This window comes from Macrobrachium nipponense, chromosome 21 (genome assembly GCF_015104395.2).
Source record: "Macrobrachium nipponense isolate FS-2020 chromosome 21, ASM1510439v2, whole genome shotgun sequence".
In the NCBI taxonomy this organism is placed as follows: domain Eukaryota; kingdom Metazoa; phylum Arthropoda; class Malacostraca; order Decapoda; family Palaemonidae; genus Macrobrachium; species Macrobrachium nipponense.
Genome location: NC_087212.1, coordinates 37,698,908 through 37,723,954, shown reverse-complemented (window position 1 = coordinate 37,723,954; position 25,047 = coordinate 37,698,908). Strand labels below are relative to the sequence as shown.

Below are 25,047 nucleotides of genomic sequence, written 5' to 3'. Positions count from 1 at the left end.
AATTTATTTCAATTTTAGTAAATATCTAAGTGCATTTTTTTTTTTAAATCATTCAGCGTGAAAGCTTTATTTCAATCTGGTGTTTTTTCCTTATCGTGGAAACGAAACAAGGAAAGTGCTGTCAGATTACTGCGGGAAAAAAATTATGCCTCTCTCTCTCTCTCTCTCTCTCTCTCTCTCTCTCTCTCTCTCTCTCCACCAACATGCAGAATGTAAGAACATCCCAGCGTGGCCATTTTTTCCTTTTCCGGTATCTATAGACGTTGTCTTTATGATGCTATTCAACTGAAACTACTTAACCAGTCAATTATTTTCCTTAATTTACCGCACAGAAGTGGTTGAAGAAACTTATGGACAAAGCAGCCAATAATATGAGAACCGATAGTGAGGTGCAACGTAAATGATTGGAGTTAGTCAGTGTTTGGATTTAGTGATCAAGTCCGTGCTGATGATATGATTAATTTTATGATCAGAATTATATATATAAGCGATATTATTTACTCGGAAGCTTTCCAATTATTTATTATTTCACATGATTGATTGATTTGGTTTCCAACTGGCGTCACTACATCAGCGTATCCTGAGGTTGAATCTACAGTGCTTGTTAAAAATACGAAGAAACATATTAAACAAAAACAAGAGACTCGCTTTGCTAAGGAATTCCCTGCTCAGGTATATATTTCATGCGCCATATAAAACCCTTAGGACGAAGCAGCGTCCCAGAAGGATGGAGGGAGAGAGGAGGAAAGGGCGGCAAGAGTCCTATGAGAAAGGATCTGAAGGAACTACGGGTAGGATTCGAAACATTGTTTGGAGGGACTCAGGCACGTAGGCGTTGTTTCCATGGCCGCCCTTAACGACCGCCTCCTCCTTTCCTCCTCCTCCTCCTCCTCTTCCTCCTCTCACGGTGTGTGTTTGTGTGTATTTGTATGTATGTATGTGTTTATTTGTATGTTTACATGTGCACCCCTTTACTTAATGTTTGTGTACAGTTCTCTTTACTGGGAAATTGTCGTAATTTACATGCTATTTAAGCTATTTTATATATATATATATATATATATATATATATTATATATATATATATTATATATAAATGTATATATATATAGATATATATATATTTATATAATATATATATTATATATATATATTATTCTATATATATATTATATATATATATATATATATATATATATATATATATATATATATATTACATATATGTGTGTACGCACATATTGCTTACATGTATATGTGTGTGTGTGTTTGTGTTTGAATGTCAATGTATGTGAGTGCATGCTTATAATGACATACAAATATATACTTTGAAGTTATAAATACCTATACAAAATGATGAAGGAATTTAGAATCCTTTTCAGAACTTATGATTCTCTTTATAATCGTGCTGAGAATGTTTAGAAGGCAAAAGATAGTGAGAAAGAATTAAATGCATTACTACAATGTACTTTTTAAATTATATTCTCAGACCATGGAGATTTGTATGGGAACTAATAATTACAATGTATACAGTAGAATGCAGTATAGGAGGGATATATATTTTTAATGTGTGCAACAAAAATTAAATGAACCCCACGTTTAGATGTCCAGGTCGGAATCAGCCTTTTTCGCCATTTTCTCTAGTATAAGTCTGAAAAAATATTGAATACGTTGATCTGAGCTTTGGAATGGTACGTAACGTCCCAAGAATAGGGTTTGCCAACCCTACTCTCTGGTAGATTACCCGTCTCGTGAGAAGCCAGTGTGCCTAATGCTGGTCCAGGCAGTGAATTGGGAATCTGGTAGTTAGCAGACTGTGGTGGGTTAGAGGAGTGATTGTTAGGCAAAGAAAGGTTAACGCCTTCTAGAAAAAAATATTAGTCTTTCTGGATTTGAGTGGTGGACAAGTCCGCTTCTTCGACATCATGACCATATTCAGGATCATCTTCATCCTCATCGTGTATCTCTTTCTTGTTCCATCTCTGAAATTGGATTAATTATCGTCACCATCCCCCCCACCCCCACCCCCGCCCCCCATTGTAATCATACAAGTCTAAATAAATAGATTTGATCGACAGATGTGTATAGATGGATAGGCAGTGGTTCTTTTGAGCGAAAACAACGCCTATCGTCGCCAGTGGGGAGTGATGATAAATGAAGTACGAAATGATTAGCGTTTTTCTTAAACTTTGTTATAACAGTAGTTAACATCTTAATTGCGGGCTTCGAAATGAGGGGCTTGAGGTCTCCGTCAAATGAATAGCCGATGTCTCCAGACCAAATAAACATAGGTCTGTGGTCTGGGACCCTTGAGCCGTGGGTGGTGCAAATGACTTAACAATTCCGCTACAGTTGGAGGACCCACTTGGCCCTGTGAAGTCATGCATATATGATAAATGACATAATATCCCCGGTGACATATCACCATAACAGCCACCTTGTAAATTGCTCACAACAGCAGTTCGGCTTTCGCTCTTCAGGGGGAATTTTCTTTTTTCTTTTTGCTTTTTTCTTTTCGGTCCCGCAATAGGTTTTGTTTATATTTTTTCGTTTGCGTGCGATAGAGGAACAGTCAGTAGTCAGGTCACTTGGGGATAGCTTCACATGCGCATAACTATCTTGAATTTTTTATCGTTTAGTTTTGGCTAGTTTCGTCCACATTTTTAATTGTCTTAGTAGATTCCGCAATTACTGTAATTTACTCTTCTGTCGACTCTTTCACATTAACCTAATCGAATTGAAATAATAATAAAACCAGGTAACTTAAAAGAAATAAGTAAAACTTAAAACTCTGGTGTTTAAGTATAGTCATGGCTCTGAATATAAGCTATATAACAGTAAGCTGTTAATGGAACCTCTCATACAGTGTTTCTTGTTAATAATATTCAGGTGTACCCACTTGTTGCAGTTTTCTTTTTTTTTTTCTTTTATACTGAATGAAGTTTAACGAGTATACTCGTTAGAAAGTAGAAGCATTACGATGTCGGACTAATGTACTGTCACGCAACTGTCAGGGAGATCATTTCACTCTTAGATATGCAAAGCGTCTATTTCAACGTAATAATTAAAGAACGAAACCCCAAGGTTGACTAATTTGATGCTTAAGTTTTATCAGTGGGTAAGAATAAAACTCCAAAGCCAAAATCTTATTTTTTGCAGTGTGTGGATCGAATTTGCGTCCGTATTGTATCAGTTCAACACAATGTATTAAGAATGATACGCACCTTGCAACTGATATCAGGTTATTCGGAGATTTACCAACCAAGGAGTCGTGAAACTCTAACCTCATGGTCAGAAAACAATTACAGTGTATCAGCCTCATTACTGATCCGCTCAGTATTATAATGAGAAATTAGTTGGCTCAAGAACCTTTGGATTTCGTGCTTAAGAAAATGGTACCTCATAGTCTTGACCTGTAAGTTTTGTAGGTAAACTTGTCTCAAAATCCGTTTTAGGTTCGTGACCTGTAGTTTGTAGGTACAACTGGTATCCCAGAGCCCATATCAGATCCGTGAACTAAATGTTATGTAGGTGAACCTGGCTTCTGCGAGCTCATTCAGGTCAGGTGGCGTAAGTGTTCGTGTCAATGTGAGGTATAAATAAACCTAAAGTTTCTTAAGCATTCTGGATACATTAGACGTGTGTAAATCTGTCCGAATGTACATTCAGCACAGAAACTTGAGCACTACTGTCATTCTGACCTGCTCTATTGCTGAAGGACAGTTGCACCTCATTATCACCCTCTGGTTAATGATTAAGGTCATCCAGTTTCATCTGGTTGTTCCAGATAAACACGATTAATGGCATCTCTTCACAGTAGGTTGAATCTGCGTCTTCAAAGACTAGTAGTTGACATAGTCCATGACGATGAAATATCCTAATTAAGGGTCTACCTGACCAGTTGAACAGGGCTATATATATCTCTCGACCACAGTAAATTGTGGTAAATTTAGCGGAACCGTAAGTATGTAAACACTGTGATCCCGGTTGTGGATTTGCGCCAGTTAAATGTTTATGACAATGACACAATTTGGGGCGGCAGACTTTTTCCACGGGTTCTCCTGCGCTCTCACAATATTTTGGTGGATAAACGTTTTTATGTTAGTATTGCTAATGGTAATGTTATCATTATTGATTTCTACGTATGCTGGAGATTCATCCTTTTCTTGGTGTGTTCATTTTTGTTGTAATGTTCTTTGGTACTATCTATCTATCTATCTATCTATCTATCTATCTATCTATCTATCTATCTATCAATCTATCTACTATCTATCTATCTTATCTATCTATATATATATACTAAAAATATATATATATATATATTATCATATATATATATAGATAGATAGTACCAAAGAACATTACAACGAAAATGAACACAATAAGAAAAGGATGAATCTATATATATATATATATATATATATATATATATATATATATATATATATATATATATATATATATATCATATGTAGACGGAAATCCAAAGTAATCGTTAGTAATCTCAATAGGATGAGAGGATTTTTCACGTCTGATAGAAAGTTACGATATCGTCGGCCTTAACTAACTTTGTAATTTTCAAATAAATTAATATGATGAAGTATGCGGAATTGTGAGAAAGGTATCAACATTGCTGGGAGATAAAACAGTTCAATGAAACATCGCGCATTTTTCAAGAAAACAAACATTTCGAGATTAACATATTTAGCGACACATTTTTCAAGGAAACAAACATTCCGAGATAAAGTTTTTTAGCACATTTATCATGGAAACAATCATTTCGAAACAAAACGTTTTCAGCACATTCTTCAAGAAAGGCATTTCGAGATTTGAGATATTTAGCACATTTTTCAAGCAAACAAACATTTCGAGATTAACATCTTTAGCACATTTTTTTAAGCAAGCAAACATTTCGAGATTAACATCTTTAGCACATTTTTCAAGCAAGCAAACGTTTCGAGAAAAACGTTTTTAGCTTTGCCTCGAAAGTCGCCTCGCCCAGAATTCGCGGATTATGACACCTCGAATTGGGCCTGGAGCGTTGAAAAGCAAGCGTTCACGGTTAATGCGATGATGAAAAACATCTAAATTTACCGTCGGGGAAAGATAAACGACTTTGACGTCGACGGTTTTTTTTTCTTTTTTCGGGGTGAGGCTGGGGAGGGGTGGTAGCAGGAAGGAAAGGAGGGGTGGTGGTAGGAGGGAGAATAGAGTGTGAAGGGGGGAGGGGGGTGTTAGTATATGTGGCTGAGGGACCGCTCGAGTAGCGCCAGCGTCAGCCAGGTGTGCGTGATCTCGCCAGTAATTGTAGCCATCTTGCGGTGACGGTAACGACCTCCGTAATGAATAAGATTGACTTAGCTTCCTCACAAATAAATCATGACGCTGAGAGGCACAGGTGAGTGAGACGCGTCGTCATAAGGATTCGTCGTTGAACACGACGTTGTTGTTTTTTTTTTTTCTATCATGCGACGCATGCAATGGGTATGGAGTGCATTTTGTATATGCGTCTTTCACAGAAGACAGGTTATCGGAAACTAACTCTCTCTCTCTCTCTCTCTCTCTCTCTCTCTCTCTCTCTCTCTCTCTCTCTCTGTATCTGTTTTTACATCCTTTGGTTTCCGTTTTTACGTTGATGGACACTGACATTATTCACAGCAGTTATGCGGCCATATTTATTTGTAAATTTTTCTTTATTTTGCATAAATTACTGAAGCTAAACGTTTATTACCTTTTCTTCCACTTAGCATCATGCAAGCTAATTCATCCGTTTATGCATGCCAATATTTAAATTAGATGTTAATCAACGAAATTCACGTGAATCTTAATGTAAGGAATCAAAGGCTTTTTTTTCTCATTAGTTATAATTCCATCGTTTATAGGTAAATTGTATTATGGTGTCTCATTTAGAGCGGAAATTTAGTGAAAGAACTGTCAATGGCTTGTTATATATATACGTTTTTGTCTCCTTCAGAGATATCATTCCTGATAATATTGCATTTGGTATTGTGAAATGACCTATTATTGCTTTTATCACTGTTCTAGTTACCAAAGAGCGAAGGGGAACTTGAGTGGAAAAAGTTTTTGTTAAGATCTATGAAGTTACATTTTTATGTCAGCACAGACCATAACAGCATACAAGTAAAAAAATGCGCCGAAGCAATCGAGTTTTCTGTACAGCGTACGAGTATAATGCTGTATGAACCTCTCAGCCACGGTCCACGAATCTTTCAACCACGGCCGGGCGATGACCTGTGTAAAGGTGCTAGACGTACGATCGTGGCTAATTTTAGCAATCAAAGAGAAAATACTGAGGCTAGAGGGCTGCAATTTGGTATGTTTGATGATTGGAAGGTGGGTGATCAATATGCCAATTTGTACCCCTTTAGCCTTAGTGGTTTTTAAGATCTGAGGGCGGACAGAAAAAGTGCCGATGGACAGACAACTAGCCATGTCAAAAGTTGTCTTTTACCGAAAACTAAAAATGTTCAAGCGTTCAGAAGTAAAATGAACGCGCTCACGTTTCCGGTAGATTCGAAGTTAAACGCCACTGCGGCTCGGACATCTGGTCGAAGGGGGGATACATACATACCAGGAAATGTAGGATTTGATAGGTGATTTCGGACTCAATTTGCATTAGCTGATTAATCATCCACTGCCAGCGAAAGGTTAATACGAAATTTTGGGTTTGTGTTCACTCAGAAATTTCAAATTTCAGTGTTGTAAATGTAGATTTTTTTTTCTGGGTATCTTAGTTTTTTATATTGAAAGGGAAGTATCTGTTGTATATGCATATGTATATATATATATATATATATATATTATATATATAATATATATATATCATATATATGCATATCTAACATATATGTGTGCGTGTGTACTTATAATATATATGAATAACTTTATCACGAAATATATAAGACGTGATACTGTGTATAAATAAAGGTAATGCCACGGAGGAAAATTAGGCAGTTTTTCGTTTTTCATCTTCCTTCTTGGCATTACCTTTATTCATATATATATGTATATATATATATATATATATATATATATATATATATATATATATATATATTATATACCTTTTCCCCATGGAAGACCTAGATCAAGAGGGCATCAACCTTAGGGGTATCATTATACCTGTTGGGGTGATGTTGCTGACTTGAGTACCCCTCTCACACCTGACAGTGACCCGCCTTATACGTTAACAACCAGGGTCAGGATTCAGTGCTTAGGTCACCAGAGGCACAATGAATTTTTCGGCAGACGGATTCTGGTGGTGTTGAAGTGTAGAATCTGAATATGTGTCATCTTGCATATATGGGAAATTAATTTGCAACAAATTAAGATCACTTTCTTGATGAATACCCCCCGTCCATAATAAGTTTATAAAAGAAAAGCCGCAGGAAAGTGTAATTTTGTGACATGATAAAGACAGGTAGTAAGTGACGGTCATCATTATAGTGCGGTAACGTTTTCGTTTAAATACAATGTAGACTAGTGATTCATGATGATAAATGATTGTATCATCGTAGCTTTAGGAATGGTGAATTAAAATAGAGCTTTATTTAAAGGAAGAACTCAAGGAATGCGGCAAGTCTTAGCATCAGTAGTAGTTTGGGACATACGGTTTCCCCAAATTACGTACCCTATTCACTGAGTCACTGTTATACATAAACTTTGTATCTGCTTTTAAGTTTCATTAGTTGTAGGTTTTTGCTTCTGTTTGTGTCTCAAACTGGGAAATAAGAAGAGGGACAACCGAATGCCCCTTTTCCAGCCCGAGCCCGAAGAAAGCAAGCAGAAGGGGAGAAGGAGAAGAATGGTCGGACCTAACCACGAAGGGGGCAACAGACCATGATTCTCTTATTAGGTTGGCTTCATTTGTCGTGTCGCCTTCGGTGATGGGGCCTGTCCACACCCAGTACCGCTCCAGCGGAAGTCTTAACCATAATGACAGGCCTCAGTATGCGAACTCTACCCTCCATCACTGTTCTAGTGGGGAGGACTCTCCTTCCTGCCGCATTTTCTTCATTACTTCTCATTTGCCTTCCACGGTGATTAGGAAGAGCATTCACGATGTAGGGGCGAACGGGCCTGTGTCCCAGGTGATTTGCCACCTTTGTCATTGCCATTGATTTGGCTCGACAGGTTATTCAAAGGACACATTAACATGTTACTTTCCTCCTCTGTCATGGTAAAAGGTTATGGTAACTGTACCGTTAATTCGTCCCTGTTTTGACAAAGAGGCGTATCCCCTATATTTCGTTTAAGTTTTTGAGTTTTCCAGTCAAAGTGTCTCATATTTTGATGCTCTATAACTTATCAAATCATCAGTTGTCTTCGTTGTCAGATGTTATAACAAAATTTCCACAATGTTGAGCGAATTAGAAGCTCAGAATGATATCAAAAGCTTTGAAGCCTGAGAATGAGGAAAAACTTACTTACACCAATTTGTCAAACTAGAGACGAATCAAGGTAAATAACATTTTTTCAAGGTTTGCGACTTTAGTTAGCTGATTAACCTGAAGGCATTATTTTCCATTGAGGTTAGATATCAGCCAGTGGAAAACCTAATATTACAAATGAAAGATATTTTACTCAGGAGTTTAAAGGAAATGGCGTTAGATATATCTTACATAAATTATGGTAAATCAGAAGTCACTTAAGCTATGATCCGTATGTACTGCAACGATTTCCTCTGATGTGATGAAAATGTTCTATATACAAGTCAGTATTTTTGTTAAGCCGATGACAGCAGTAATTTCTCTATGGCTAATTTATCTTATTCTGCATTTCATCTTGGCGAGATGAGCGATATCAGATTTGAATATTGATTTTGATAGTGCATATTGATATTTAATACTTGCATTACATAATCATTTTTGGATGTTGATTTTTGGCTGGTGCGCAAAAGTATTTAATAATGGTACTATACATTTCTTTGTTTCTAAAATAGGCTTACTTTTAAATAATTTATAATCTAGTTCTGTTGTAGTGGTAGTGGCAATGAATGACCTTCTTTGTCTGCCACATCAGTGTTTGTTAGAGCGGTGTAAAAGTCTTTCGAAGAAGTTAGAGAAATTTGAGAGGAAAAGGTTTCCTTCTTTCTAAATCTTACCTTAACTTTGTTAATATTTATTTGTTTATTAATCTATTGAATTATTTGTTTATTTTTTTCTCGTTGTTTATGATTTTCAAATACTTCCAATTGGTCGAAGAGCTTTTACTTGAAGGTTTTGTCATTATTATTATTATTATTATTATTATTATTATTATTATTATTATTATTATTATTATTATTATTATTAGTCCGGTTAATAGACATCCAAAGGAAAACTAAAGAGTTATTCGGAGTTTTCCGTGATTTCGGCAACATAGATTGACATTGATTTTATGAGGAATATAATTTGCAGTGCAGAAAGGAAAAACCTTTTTAAGTGCGACAAAATTTGCTTGAGCGTAGACTTACACAGACACACACACATACACACGCACACACTTGTTATCAGCTACACACATCCGTTAAGTTCCCTTTAACCACATTCACTAGTTCAGTCTATGCGCGGATGCACCAGATGGCGTGAGGATGACTTCTTGATTTTATGAAGACCTATTCTCTCCTCTCTCTCTCTCTCTCTCTCTCTCTCTCTCTCTCTCTCTCTTTCGTTGTTCCCTTTTAAAACTAATTGAAGTGATACAAATGATTAGATTGGTAAGAAAGAAATTCTTGTTTTTTCAGATTTGCCGTCCTTTGTCTCACCTTGGATAGGTGAGTAACGAGTTCCACTTATAATTATTATTATTTTAATGCGAGGCATTTAAATTTGAATGTTTTATTTTTGTCAAACTATTAAAAAAAATATATTGTTTTTCGTAGAGATGGAACCTACATCGCCTTGCTATTGATTTATCGGTTTTCATACTCTTGTGTTACAATATTTAAAGTTATCTTGATAGATTTTTTCTTTTCGGCAACCGATCTCACGTGATGTTAGTTTTTTCATTGACTGCATTTTCCGTATTGAGATAATTAGCGAAAGATTGAGGGAAAGTGCCCAGAGAAATTGCCATTTAGCCATTTATGAATATTTTATATATATATATATATATATATATATATATATATATATATATATATATATATATATGTGTGTGTGTGTGTGTGTGTGTGTGTGTGTGTGTGTGTGTGTGGGAGTGTATGTATTTGTGTGTGTATGATATATATATATATATATATATATATATATATATATATATATATATATATAATGTTATGTAGTATTTGAATTTTTATCACATCACCGTGATTCATATACTACATGCATTAAGCTGCAAATGTCCTTTAATATCCAATTCGCTCTACCTCGGAATTCATGTTTTCATTTATGTTAACCGAAGGGGAATTATTTTACTTGATAATAATTTCGTCCTTTCGTGGATTCGAATCCACGAGATGACGAAATTATTATCTACTAAAAAATTCTTCTTCGTTTACCATATATGAAAAGATATATATATATAATATATATATATATATATTATTATATATAATATATATATATATATATAATATAATATATATTATAAAATTATATATATATTAATATTAATATATATAATATATATAAAATATATATATTATATATATATATATAAAGTTATATTAAAATATAATATATAATAAATATATAATATATATAATTCTATAATATATATAATATATATTAATAAAAGTAATAATTATAATCGATATATATATATATATAATATAACTTATATTTTATATTATTATATATATAAATATATATATATATAGATATAGTTATAAATATAATCATATATATATATATATTATATTAAAGTATAATATATATATATATATATATATATATATATATATATATATATAGGTATAAAATAGTTTATATATATGAATATATATATATAATATATACATATATATATATATATATATATATATATATATATACTATATATATAATGTCATTTATCATACCTGCAGCTGTTCATTTGGCCGATCTCTTATGACGTGTAGTTTTTTTTCATGTTTTAACTTTTTTTTTATCCGGTGATTGAAAAAAGATTAGGGCAGTAACCCAACAGAAAGTGTAGTACTCAATATCAATTAGAGAGTTTCGTCATCTGAAAGCTTTATCTAATACTTTTATACTCTCCCATGCAGCCAGTCAGTTTTAAAATTGACTTTTGTGATCGGTGTCAGATTTTTCTTTTATTGTTCTAATTATCACTCTTGTCGTATAACAATTTTTTTTGTGGGGGGTGGGGGGGGGCGTGGTCAGGGTCTGAATCATGTTTTAATGCATGTAGGAATATCCTTTAATATGAGACAATTTCTGTATGTTTAGCCTTTTATTGTATTTGCAAAACTACGAGATTTCCTTTCAATTACTTCCATTTGACATATTTGTTGAACTGTTGCATTGTTATTGAACTCCTCTGGTTTGAAATGTCGTGGGATTAAAACAATTGTAGGTGGCAATGAAGCAGAATACAGTGAAATGAACCAATTTCTTTCATTCATATTCAGAAGAAATTGAACAGATTATACCCATTAATCGCTTTTAGACTTGGTTTATGACGTAATAAGCCTTGTTTCGCAGAATGTGATAACACATGGTAAGAACTCTCTCTCTCTCTCTCTCTCTCTCTCTCTCTCTCTCTCTCTCTCTTCCTTTTTAGGAGTCCACATGTAAGACGTCCGTCTTCCTCATCATCTTCTCTCTTTCTTTTCTCCTTCTTCTTCCTCCTACTCTTCCTCCTCCTCCTCCTCCTCCTCCTCCACCTCCTCACTTCCCATCCTCATTACCGTTGGTTTCCGTCTTGTGCCGACACAGTAGCGATCATTACCATAATTCGTGAGTGTTCGTGAGCTGATGATGGGGCCGTCGTGTCGGCGGTGCGTATCGACTCATCGATTCAGACTCGTAAACTGAAACCACAGCCTCCCACACACCCACCTCCCTCCCCTCCTCCTCCTCCCTTTTCCTCCTCTTCCTCCTCCTACAACGCCAGCACCAGATTCTTCCGTCATTTCCGACTCGTCTTGCAACCCCATCCCCTCCCCCTCAACGCCCTGGCTGCCCTCTTGCCACTGCTCCCCCCCTTACTCTCTTTCTGCTCACTTTTTTTCCAGTCCTTTCACATTTTCTCTTTTATTTTTCTAAGGAGGCAGATTCCTCCATCTCCTCATCCTGCTCCTCCTTCCCCTCCCCTTCCTTTCCTCCTCCTCCTCCATTTCTCAACTCCCTCCTTACTCATATATTCTCTTTGGTTTGACATCTCTCGCACGTCCTTTGTTCACTGCCATCCATTTTATTTCCCTATTTTTCTCCCGTGCAACTGTACACTGTAACTTCTATACCAGTTCTTTTTTTGAGATACCATTCATGTGGCTGAGCTTCTGTTTATCCTTTGTTGCTTCGGCGTTCAGTAAAACACTTCAGTTACTCCCTCATTAGAAGTTTGAAAAGCAAGTTCATCTTTCTACCTTCCAGCTCTGGAATTTCTTGTGGAAAAGTTGATCAATCTTTCACTCGTAGAGTCTTTCTCCGAACGTCAACATAATCATTCACAGCACGCAAATACGACAGCAGCACCAGTCATTCAACGCACCAGTTGATACCCCGAGTCCTTCGCATCGCATAGGATAATTCAGTCCAAGGTTACTATAATAATACTCATGGTTATGAGATGCATGACTAAAATCGTTGCTCGCGAAAGTATGATTAGCTGATGAAGCTGATGCAAAGGGTAAAGTTCAGATCACCCCTGAACTTTCGCCATAGTTTTTGGAGTTATCCGCGTAGTCAGATTTTCAACTTGGACGAAATTTTCGAAGAATTTTCACTGATTCAATAAGGGTTACTTTGACGAAGAATTTACGTAATGCTGATTTTTTGTGTCGAAGGTTATTTCCTCGTGATTTGCAAATTTCTGTGCGATGTGTGTTATAATTATGCGAATTTATTTTTTATTACGGCACTTCATTGGTAACATGATTTTCAGTTTTACTCCATTGTAGGTCGTAGATTGTTTATTTAAATATCTTAGACTTAATCTCATGATATATGCAAAATACTATATCCTCTGCGGTAGACTATAATGCTTTAGCGTATTTATATTCATCATATGTCGAGATTTCTAGATTTCTTGCCTCTTCGATTCTATGGTATCTTTGAATTGTAACTCTCTCTCTCTCTCTCATCTATATATATATATATATATATATATATATATATATATATATATATATATATATATATATATATAAGACAGGAGTATTGAGATGAATGTTTGGTCCGATGCTTCCAGACGTGTTGACGCACGCAAAGCCGTATTATTTTCATGACAAATGCCATAAACATTTACTCTTTCATTTGGGGCTTAATTACTGTCATTATGTAGATATAGACTACCTAGTTATCATTTTGTAGATTTCATATCCCTTATTGTTGCGTCTAATGATTTTGTGTACTCCTTCTCATCATTTATTTCACCTCTGTCTGTTTGCCTTTTCTGTAGAGCAGCTAAAATAAATTTCATTTTATCACATCTATCCATTTTCTTCCCAGTCGCCTTTAGCGTATTCTTACTTTTCAATCTGAGACATCCCCGACGCTCTCTCTCTCTCTCTCTCACTCTTTCTCTCTCTATCTCTCTCTCCCTCTCCTCCCTTGCCCATTCTCCTCCTCATTAACAGTGTCATTTTAAATCTCTTGTCCATAATGCATATTTCAGACTTCACAACCAGGTTTAAAAGTTAGTCGGTATTTACATACATTAGCATGCGAGGAGCAAGCCGGGTGTTTGTGCGTTTGTCCGCACTTGTGGCATAACCTGTTAAAAAGTTGTTAGTTTGGGAATTAACTTTAAGCTAATGTGCACCATTTAGTAATGTGCGAGCGCATGAATATGCCCCTCTCGAGGGCTCCTCTGCGGGCTTTTTTTGTTTGTTTGTTGGTTTGTTTTTTACCATAAGGGAATCCATTTTCGTTTTTGTTAAGGGAATTTCGTTCGCAGTTTTCTCAGGGTTTGTGTGTGTTTCGATGGTGTTTCTTTTTTGTTTAGAAGTTTTTTTATAGTGATTTTGTGTGGATTTGTTTTTACATTCCCTTTGTGTTTTTGTATAAGTTTTTGCAAATTTTGTATATTACTCTCCGTGAATTTCTGTATATTATTTTTTCTGCAGTATGTTTGTATATATTTTATTCATTATTGTTTTGCACAATAATTTTGTAATAGTTGTGTAATATGTTACGAGACATACAAGAAAATGCGTTATGTAACGCGCACGCTTCATTTGCGTATAGCGCTCTTAAAAAGCTTAATGCAGAATGCATCCATGATTATGATTTGTATTTTCTTAATTCAGCATGTTTTACGGTTATCGAAGACCGCTTGAAAAAAAATACTTTGCGTTTTCACGAAATATAGGGTTGTTTTGATTTGTTATATATAACTATATGAAGTATCTGAGTCATTTCTGGTTTTCCTTTTCCTTTTAGAAATTTTGCCGTTTGATTGAACCTATGGTACAATCGTAAATACATTTCTTACTTAAACAGGTAGAAAATGCGCCGAAGTTTTCTCGGCGCAATCGAGTTCTCTGTACAGTGTATAATGATATATGAGCCGTGACCCACAAAGCTTTCAGCCACGGCTGGGTGGTGGCCTATCCTATAACGTTGCCAGACGCACGATCACGACTAACTTTAACCTTAAATAAAATAAAAACTACTGAGGCTAGAGGGCTGCAATTTGGTATGTTTGACGATTAGAGGGGTGGTGATCAACATAACAATTTGCAGCCCTCTAGCCTCAGTAGTAAGTAAGATTTAAGGGCGGACAGACAAAGCCATCTCAAAGCCATCTCTTTTTATCAGGATGTTTCAGATATGTACTATTTAATTTTATTTGTACGCTGGAACTGCGTTTTATTTCATTCATTGAGAAAATTATGAATGCAGTCTGAGTCCAAGAAAGAGATAAAATGTCAGTGCTTTCTGTGATTGAGAATTGCGGCATAGAAAGGGTGATTTTTGGTGAATACTAAACATTTGAAAACTAAAAATACAAAAAACAAAAATTACAGCAGTTAAGAGCCCTGGATATGATTTTATTGATGCTTCCCATAATTTAGAAACGAAGAATAAGGAATTTTAAACCATGCAAATTTAGTTATGTAGGTAATATCGATAAAAAAAAAGCATGAAAATAAGTACAAGTAAATTTATCTCTGCTGGATAAGTTTGACTTTACGATACCTTTTTTGAGTGGGAGAGCCAAAAGTATAATTCATAATAAAAAAAAAGGGCTGTTTTATAACCAGTTGATATTTTATAATGCGTTCGTTACCATTGCAAAAAAGGATTATGTGCAAGCCTCAAACTTGGAAATTATCGTAAAAGAGAACTGTCGTATGACGAGTTATTCTATAACATCTTCGTTAACATTGCAAAAGGTAAAATGAGCAAGTCACGTTGTCGTCAGTATAAGTATTGGGCATCAAATGTCAGAGCGCGACGCTTCCGTAGGTACACTGATATCGGTGACTTTCATGCATTAGCTGTGTGTTGGGATGATCATATTGGCGTCACTCCGTTAATTAGAACTGACATTCTCGCCAGGTATCGGGACATCGAGTATTTCCCGAGCTGTTTATGTTACAATAAACTTTCTTTACAAACCGCCTTTAATTCCCAATTAAATTAACTCTAGATTGAAAATTACTTGGAACCTAGCAGACAGCTGTGAGTCAGCTGTTTATGTTACAATAAACTTTTGATATATAAACCACCTTTAATTCCCAATTAAATTAAAACTCTAGATTGAATATTACTTGGAACCTTGTAGACAGCTGTGAGTCAGCTGTTTATGTTACAATAAACTTTTGATTACAAACCACCTTTAATTCCCAATTAAATTAACTCTAGTTTGAATATTACTTCGAACCTAGCAGACAGCTATGAGGCAGCTGTTTATGTTACAAGAAACTTTACAAAGAGCCTTAAAATCCTAATTTGATTACATCTAGATTGAAAATTCCTGGAAGTTACAGTCAGCTGTGAGTCAGCAAGTGCTTTTTTTTTTTTTTTTTTTTTTTTTTTTTTTTTTTTTTTTTTTTTAATAAGTATTTTGTCCCTGACACTTGCTTATTTATACAGCTGTTTAAGGCTGAATAAAGGGAGATTTTACCATTATTATTACGGCGTAATCGAGCACGAATGCTCATGGTGTGCGCGGAAGTGATGCCGTCCCATATACCTCTCCTCTTCACACTCTCCTCGGTTCTCTCTCACCAACACCACCACCACCTTTAGAGGTTGTCTAACACCATCCCAGAAATAGGTTCCAGCATACAATAAAACAAAAATTCAAGGCCTTGATCCTCACAGGTCAGAAATTATGTTACCAAAGTATTCGAATGAAGGAAAGGATCATAAAATATTGGCAATGGCAAACACAAAGAAATGAACAAATAACTATTATTTGTAGGCAGTTATAATTTTCCACGATTTTACTTCTGATGCTAACATGGCAAGAAAATCGCAATTCCATATCTTAAGATTTTATTTTCTATTGGTCGTGGAAACCAGTTAGCAGAGTTGGGTTATTCATGGTCTTATCCAGCTGGTAGGTAATATTGTTGACCTTCAAGCGTTATTTTCTTATTTGGGTGAACTAAATTAGCTGCTTTTGGGAATCTATTCCCCTTAGGGGGCTAGTCAGTGCACCTCGCGCGGTGCACTGTAGGCATTACCCAAGGTTTATTGCAACTTTTCTACGGCCCTTAGCTACAACCCCTTTCATTCCTTTTATTGTGCCTCCATTTATATTCTCTCTTGCATTTTGCTATTCACCCTCTACTAACACTTGTCAGTGCAACTGGGACGTCTTCCTCCTGTTACGCCCTCCAAGCCTATCTGTTCTCATATTTCCCTTTCAGCGCTGAGTGACCTCATAGGTTCCAGTGCTTGGCCTTTAGCCTAAATTCTATATTCCATTCCATTCCGTTCTCTGAAAATCTATGGGAACACCGTGTCAATTTCCACCGAGTATAACAGTCGGACAGACTAAAACAAGGATGAAAATAGTTTAGGGGATTATTCTTTTTTACATAACGTTGTGACAGTTGACAGAAAGAGATATTTTCTTCACATCTACTTATCAACCCTTTTACTTATACGTAATCATGACCAAAACCTTCGATATTTTCACCTCATATTTCCTTTTTTAAGTTTATTTTGCCACTTACGTTACTCTTTTTTCCTTTCATTCACGCAGTGGTCGTATTTTTCTGTCCTTACCCTTGAATTCCCTCTGTGGTCGAATTTGCCAAGCGAGGAACTTGGTTTAAAATATTCAGATATTAGTTATGGATTTGTTAGTACGACAGGGAGTTACACGACCGCTAAAGAGGTTTCTGTCACCCCTCTATTTTGTGCGGTTGCTCTGCTCTGTCTCTCTTTCCTAAATTGCTCTCTCTCTCTCTCTCTCTCTCTCTCTCTCTCTCTCTCTCTCTCTCTCTCTCTCTCTCTCCCCGCTGAACGGAAGACAATTGTCTCTATTAAAGTTAGTTTCAGTTTGTTTTCTGCATTATAGTATTTTCTGCGTGAACGTTTTTTATTTCCCTACTGTACTAATAAAAGGTGGCAATGGAACAATTTCATTTATTAAACACAAATGATGTATTCCTTATGTCTTGCTTTCGACAATAATTGAAGTGGTTTCCTATTAATTTGTAGACGGTTTCTCCCGTGACTGAATGAAACCGGTTTCAGCTATTCCCATAATTCGTTTAGTAAATTTCACAAATAATGTATTTTTTCTGTCTCATACTATGGAGAGACAGTTTTACTAATTGAAGTATGAAGGATACTATGGAGAGACAGTTTTACTAATTGAAGTATGAAGGATACTATGGAGACACAGTTTTACTAATTGAAGTATGAAGGATACTATGGAGAGACAGTTTTACTAATTGAAGTATGAAGGATACTATGGAGACACAGTTTTACTAATTGAAGTATGAAGGATACTATGGAGACACAGTTTTACTAATTGAAGTATGAAGGATACTATGTGGACACAGTTTTACTAATTGAAGTATAAAGGTCCAACCGCCCCCCCCCTCCCCCCCCCCCCCCCATTACCTTCCCCCTTCCCTTGTTCATCTTCAAATGTATATATGTAATCGGCGTTGGCAGCTAAGCCCGGACTGAGCCACCTTCCCTCCCGGGATGCCTTTGATCCCTTGCATGCAATCGACTGTGTGGCTCCCGGTGTGGCTCCCGTGCCGAGCCAGTGGGGTAAAGCTCTTTCTTCAATCGAGAGTCGATTGCAAAACATAAACTTAAGCCACGGTATGGCTTCTGAATCAGCTTTGCTGCTTAATCCTTTTCTGACATGCATAGATTGCTTCCACTTTGATGTATCAATCCCACTTTATTTCTAAACCCGGATTTCTTTTCCGTTTTGGGACTGGCTCCCTGTAGCTTTCTGCTGCTGCGAGATTTCTATAGGAATGGAAGCGAATTTGGCTTATGCAATTTTCCTTCTCTCTTTCTTTCCTTTTTCGGTATTTATAACTTTTAGAGGCATCCGAATTTTCTCTAGTTTAGGATAAATGTCGACACTTTTTGTTATTGTTTTTTTTTGTTTTTTGTTTTGTTTTTTTGTGTTTTTTGTTTTTGTTTTGTTTTTTAGGAAACTTTACTTATGCCTCTAAATCAAGTAAACTGAATTCTCTCTCTCTCTCTCTCTCTCTCTCTCTCTCTCTCTCTCTCTCTCTCTCTCTCACACACACACACACACACACACACACACACACACAATGAGAATTGAATATATTATTTAGGCCAAAGGCCAAGTACTGGGACCTATGAGGTCATTCAGCGCTGAAATGGAAGCTGACAATGAAAAGTGTAATAGGAGGAAAACCCCGCAGTTGCACTATGAATCAAGTGTTAGGAGAGGGTGGAAAGTAAGGCGAAGAAAGAGAATAGGAAAGGAGGTAGTGTAAAAGAAACGAAAGTGGTTGCATCTAGGGGCCGAAGGGACGCTGCAAAGAACCTTAAGTAATGCCTACAGTGCAGAGAGAGAGAGAGAGAGAGAGAGAGAGAGAGAGAGAGAGAGAGAGAGAGATAGCGGGTGGGCAAATGCAAGTCCACGTGTGAGGAAGAAGTAAAGGGTGCATTGATAGCTTTTCTATCGTATGTACTTGCATTTATATATTTATCACCATTTCTTACACTTCCTTCGTTATAAAGAAAGATGCAATATGAATACTACAAATTGTCCTTAATACACGGCAGACATCCATGATCACCAAGAGGAGATTCCCTTTGTCTAATAGACTTATTCCACACACAGAAAATCGCCATCTCTCTGTATACGGCATTCAGGAATGTTCCAATGATTAGGGTATGTCGAGGTGTATGAAACTCTTCGGCGGCAGATTCTCTTTTTTATTTTGAAATATTATCGTATTCAGTTTGACCGAATGCTAAGAGAGCAGTTACTTAAAACGAATGGTAAAATGATGTTTTCTGTATAACTATTGCTACGTACTTTGCAGTAAAATTATATATATATAATATATATATATGTATATTGTATTGACCGTGTTCAACCGTTCATATTCTTCACCGTAGTAGTAGTACTAGAATGACGATTATGCAGCTATGAGCAATTGCAATCATACAAATGTCCGTCAATATGTCTTCATGCAGCGCCGCACTGCCATATCCCACGTTGATATCTAACGCCCGTCTTTCCACTTCCAATTTAAAAAAAAAAAAAAAAAAAAAAAAAAACAAGGGTGGAAGTCCCAAGTTCCCAAAATGAAAAGTGCAGGGAGCGAGATCAGAGCGGGGCTTAAATGTTGACCAAATGAGGCCCTGCATAATTCACCTGCGATTGACGGAATGTTTTGAAGACCCACCCCTCAATCCCACCTCCCTACACTCCTCACACATACATACAAAACTCTGCGGGCGTTAATAGCCGCGTTCTAATATACAGGGAAATTTACGACCTATTGTCTTGTATAATGGCAGAGGCATTCGTATTTTCCCGGCGAATCTTTGCCTCCCGTTTTTGAGTTATTATTGTGGCGTGATACATGCCCGCTTTGTATGAGGTGTTACCGGGCTGCATTTTCCACCTTTTATTAAGGAGGGGATGGCTTGTTCTCTCTCTCTCTCTCTCTCTCTCTCTCTCTCTCTCTCTCTCTCTCTCTCTGTTTTCTTTTTGTTATTTTTTAGTTTATTTATTACTTATTACTTTTGGCTCTTTCGACTGTTGTTTTTTTTTCATTCAGTTCTGTTAGCTTAATCATGTACTGATTTTTTTTATTGTTTTTACTTAATATGCGTCATTAATTATTTTGATTTTAATTACTATTTTTACTTAATTTTAATTTTCTTCTCATTTGTCTATCATAAGCTATTGTTTGTTTGTCTTGCCTGTATATATATGATATATATATATATATATATATATATATATATATATATATATATATATATTATATATATATATATATATATATATATATATATATATATATATATAATATCTGGGCATTTCCCGCGGAATTTTTCTCCCATTTTAGTATTTAATTGATTTATACTTTTCGTTCGTCGTTCCTAGTCTGGATGTACCATGAAGAATTGGATTAATTCCATTTATTAAATAAAATCATCTTTCTCTACGGACGTCTCTACGGACGTTCGCAACTTTTCCATTTCATCAGCCTTTTCTTGTGTTTTAGAGCTTTCTTGCAATAAATTAAAAAAATATCTTATACTCATATCTTGTTGATGTTCACTATTCTTTCATAATCCTGGTTCAGTTATTGGCAAAATTGGTCATTTATATTTTCAATTTCATTCGAAGGTAAACTTGTTCAGTGACCCTTGCACATTATTTTCGGCTGTATGGAGATAAGTGACCTGTTTATAGAAAAGACTAATATCAGTTCGTGAATCATGCTGAAATGTTTATTTAGGTTGCCATTGTACATATATAATAATACTAATAGTCATAGTTAATCTAGTGTCATGATTTTCGCGGGTGGAATGTAAAACACCTATTGTTGCCAAGTAGGATTAGTAGGCCCTTGAGTTTTAGTTTACATTTCGAAGACAGGCGAAGACAAATTACAGCTGATGTATTTTCCAGTGAATATCTGTAATGTTCATACTGTATATTTGATGCACAGAGTACATGAGAAAGTTAAATAATCCTTCTAAGCTGGAGGCCCATTTCCTTAGGTAATGGACAGTAATTCAAAGTTTACTAATTAACTTATAAATGAGGTTTGGGCTAATGGTAAAAATATAGGAAGGAAATTATACAAGGTCAGAGTGAGCTGTGGTGTTGCAGGCAATCTGACACATGTACGTGTATATATGCACACACACACACACATATATGAATATATAAATACATATATTATATATATAAAATATATATATGTATATAAATATAAAATATATATATATATATCATATATTATATATGGATATATAATATATATATATATATGTATGTATTGTATATATGTGTATATATATAGATATATATATATATATATATATATATATATATATATATAATATATTATATAATCCTGTATCTTCTGTTTATCTCTTTAAATAAGAGAAAGAGAGAGAGAGATTAAAGGTCTCGTCAGAGTTCCTGCAGGGTGAGAGTGAAAATAACACCAACAAAGTGAGTAGTGATCTTCAGCGCGTTAATGAGTTTAGGTGCCTTCTAATTAAACATGGCAGCTAAAATGGACAGTCCTTGGAAAATTAATTCCCGTTTTAGTATTCACGAGAAGAACGCGATTGGACGGTCTTGTTTGATTTTGTTCGTGGAAAAGTTTCCTCTCTCTCTCTCTCTCTCTCTCTCTCCTCTCTTCTCCTCTACTCTCAACTCTCTCCGTCTCTCCACCTCCAGCTTTTCCTTTCTCCGCTTCACTTTTGTTTGTGTTTCAGAATTATCTACTTTTTTATATTTAATCATGTAGCGGGTATTTGTTTTACTGTAGTCTTTCAAGTTTTATCTCTCTCTCTCTCTCTCTCTCTCTCTCTCTCTCTCTCTCTCTCTCTCTCTGGAGAGATGTTTACTAGTCATTTGTCGGCGATTGACTCGCACATTCCAGGGCCGAAATGTTACGGAAGCGTCGAAAAATAATCGCCGGACACAAAATGCCCCTTACCACGAGAGACAGAGAGACAGACAGACAGACAGAGAGACCGTCGAATGCCCAGGAATCTGGCTGCCAACCGAAGCGGCGTTGACCCGCGTCTGCCTGCCCGGCAGTTCTGTCAAGTTGTCAATTAGCGAGTCAGCTGACACGGCAGCCCTAATACCGCGGTTTCGGCTATTTTCACATAATGAGTAAGGCAGTCATATTTCCACGTTTTACACGGACCAGTTAAGATGTGAGCGCGCTTTCGAATGACTCAATTATCGCAGGGCCGGATCTTGCGTCCACATTCCAGGCGTCCATGCTCGGGTTTCTTTATGCCGCCCCGCCGTCATATCTCACGATGTTAACAGTTTGTTAGTCTTCCGTGTGGCAGTAAGCGTTCTGTGATTATACATTATTGCTTTATATTCATCCCTTAGAGCCCTCTTCTCCTCCTCCTCCTCCTCCTTCTCCTCCTCCTCCTCCTCCTCCTCCTCCTCTCTCCTCCTCCTCCTCCTCCTCCTCAATCTAACGTTTGGCTCGAGAACGGACGGGAGAGAGCACAGGATTCTCAGACTCGACTCCTAAGAGGATGATAAGTTAGCGGTCGTAGATACGACAAGGTACGACCGTGATTCCGAATTCGGCCATCCGCCTTGACGTGGAGGTACGACCGGGGAGTCGTAAATTACACTCGAGTGACTGCAATAACTAGTAAATAAAACCCGGGCCAGTCATTTAAGCATCAATTTGTTAAGGGTTTGGTCATCATACGGAGTCGTGTGTGGACGGTCTGAAACCCGGAATGCTAAGTGGCGGAGACCGACGTGACCTAAAACGATGCAAGTATGCGCCATTATTTTTTATTGAGATGAATGCCGGGCCTTAGACATCGCTATAATGCACGTAAAAGGAAAGTCAAATCGAGATTATTCTTGCGTTTTATGACCGGCAAATTGAATTTTGGGGGGAAAGACAGGCAGGAAGGAAGGAAGGTCCTTGTTGCTCTGAGGGAAAGTAGGATGGCCTCGCGTTCCAGCGGCCACGAAGCCGTCGTGCCCTTTTTCGTTTCCTTAATGAAAGATAATGGATCTCTTGTCTTCTGTCCCTGTTTACAACTTCCATTCACTTTCTTCTTTTACTTTATTTTTTCAACTCCTAAATGAATCATATCTAAATATAAGATACTGAAATGAATCTCATCAAAATGTAGGATTTTAATTCCGTTATCGAGTTTATCTTTGCATGTATTATTCATATTTGGTAAGTTATTATTTAGATGTAACGCTTCTCCTAACGAAAAAAATAAGAGCAAATGCAGATTTAGAGTTCGGGAATACAATCATCATACGACAGAAATGATTACTTTTGGGACGGGTCTCGGCAAAAGGTTTACATGGCATCACAGACATCTGCATTGTGCTCCGCCAGTTGTTAAAATAAATCGATCAGTCAATCACTTGAAGGGAGTAGCATTTCCTCTGTCGTTAACAGCTCAAAAATAAGTAAATAAATAATTAAAAATAATCAAATTGGACTGAAGTTCTTTATATACTGCTGACGTTTATTATGGAGAGACTTTGCTTTCGGCGAAGTTCATATTTGAAAGCATAAATTTGTATTGAGGGAAAAACAAAATATGCCTTCGCCGAATTAGTTTTGAAAAGAGAAATGAAACTTGAGTAAAGATCTTAAAATTGTGCTTTTTTAGAGCCATAGTAAAATATTTTCATAGGAAATGGCAAGTTTCTAGAATGACATGTACTGCAAGCATCGGCGTAGGTAGTTTTTTTTTTTTGTGCAAGCAAAATTGATGATTTTTAAACTAAATGCATTTTTTTTACCAGAAGTAAATTTACAAGAAATATATTTACAATAAATTTATTTCCTCTACGAGAAGTTAATTTATGGTAAAGAAACATGGTGATTAGAATGCCCTAGTACACAAGAGTAATGTAATCTTCTCATTATGACAGATTCGACCAAGAGCCCAACGCACAGACATACGCACGCTGTAAAAATATACTTTAGACACTGAAATTAACAGTACTATGACCTTAACAATATTTTTTTGTCCTTGTGACGTATTAGGCCTTTGCAAAATCTTGCCAAATAATGAGAGTTTGCTAACGGATTGTCTTTTGGCCTTATTCGTAATGTTGGCTTGGGAATAGTCAGAATGTATGGTTATTGAGGTGGCAGTGAAGAACTAAACTTTTTATGCTGCAAGTTTGTGAACTATGTTTGTTTCTTGTTCTTTGACAAAGTACTTTTTAAGAGATGCTCTACGTGACTCGTAATCATTACATATAGTAGCATAGAATACCAGAATTATTGCTCTTAGTTCTTAGTAAAATTTGTTTAAAGCGAGATTGGAGGTTTCGTTAGATCTAAGTAGCCGTAGCCTAATACGTAACAAAGACCCCTTTTTACAACTTGAAATTAATTCTCTTGCCGCATGCTTGATTTTCATAGGGGTCTCGTCAGTAACAAGTTAGGGATATATTGTTTTTACCGTCTAGTGCATCCTCCTCCTCCCTCACACAAATGTATGCTCAGTTCACGACATCGTCATTTACATGCTTCTGTTGCTGCGTTGCGCAAGAATTTGGTTGTCTTGTGAAGTATGTGGTTTAATAGCATTAATACTGGTTTCTTTACCATTTCCTCATATTCATGTCGTCTAAGAAACTGATTTATGTTTTCTCTGTTACGACTTCTTTTACAAAAAAAGAAAGGAAAAAATCGTATGATTCAGCTTGACGCATATGTTGTGCTCAGTACAGTTAATATATCTG

At 36.2% G+C, this 25,047-nt stretch overlaps 1 long non-coding RNA gene across 13 annotated transcripts in view; it reads left to right on the top strand.

The window, feature by feature from the left end:
- The window catches only part of LOC135197940 (uncharacterized), a 463,394-nt gene that overhangs the window by 67,629 nt on the left and 370,718 nt on the right, over positions 1-25,047 (top strand). For 10 of the 13 annotated variants that reach the window (XR_010310696.1, XR_010310686.1, XR_010310689.1 and 7 more), the window contains one exon: positions 9,746-9,775. The exons of the other annotated variants lie outside the window; for them this stretch is intronic. This is a non-coding gene — a long non-coding RNA (uncharacterized LOC135197940). The remainder of the gene's footprint in view (positions 1-9,745; positions 9,776-25,047) is intronic. 13 annotated transcript variants of the gene reach the window in all.